An 849-nucleotide genomic window follows, 5' to 3' on the forward strand; every position below is an offset into this window, starting at 1 on the left:
TTTGCATCTTCTTGATATTTGGGAAAATCAACCCCAAATATTCTCCATATACATTATGGGAATTAAGGCATCATGAATGGCCTGACAATCTTTCTTGTAATTGACTCGCTGTTCAAGCCAATTCAACAAGACGTCCATTTTGGTTGATAGTGTACACACCTCTTCTGGTACTTCCTCGCTCTTATTGCATGCTTGAATATTGCATTGAGACCAGCCTTGATTAGAGGCTATCTTCTCCATAAGAGTTTTAGCTTTTCCAAGGATGAGTGACATAAATGATCCTCCAGTAGTAGCATCAAGTTGTTCATGAGCTTTCTGAGTTAATCCATGATAAAAGTTTTGCATGAGCAACCAATCTTCCATACCATGATGAGGACAATCTAAAATGTATTCTTGGAAACATTCCTATGGTTCTAGAATGGTTTATCCTTTCTATTGTTGGAAATTGGAAATCCTTCCTCTTAAGGCATTGGTCTTACCTATAGGGAAAAACTTTGCTAAAAAGGCCTTCGAACATTTTGCCCATGTATTGATGTCATCTTTGTTGGTGTAAAACCACTGCTTTGCCCTTCCCACTAGCGACAATGGAAATAGGCAGAGTAGTATGATATCTTGAGCAATGTCCTTGATGGTGATTATGCTGCTTATCTCTAGGAAATTTTGAAGATGAGCACTAGCATCTTCATGTGCCTTTCTGCTAAATGGGGTAGCTTGCACCATGTTGATGAGGTTTGGCTTGAGCTCAAACTCAAGGTTGTTAGTTTTGAGTGTTGGTCCAGTGCTAATGTTCTTCGTGCTTGGAGCAGAGAATTCATGCAGAGTCTTGTCAGCCATAGCTTTAGAAACTGG

General features: G+C 39.6%; 1 non-coding gene across 1 annotated transcript; it reads left to right on the forward strand.

Annotated features, from left to right (window-relative positions):
• Positions 1–362: 362 nt before the first annotated feature.
• On the forward strand, positions 363–469 carry LOC136524891 (small nucleolar RNA R71). The gene has a single exon (XR_010776242.1). It is a non-coding gene; the product is annotated as a small nucleolar RNA R71 (small nucleolar RNA).
• The last annotated feature ends 380 nt before the right edge of the window (positions 470–849 follow it).

Source organism: Miscanthus floridulus, chromosome 18, assembly GCF_019320115.1.
Source record: "Miscanthus floridulus cultivar M001 chromosome 18, ASM1932011v1, whole genome shotgun sequence".
NCBI classification, from domain to species: Eukaryota; Viridiplantae; Streptophyta; class Magnoliopsida; order Poales; family Poaceae; genus Miscanthus; species Miscanthus floridulus.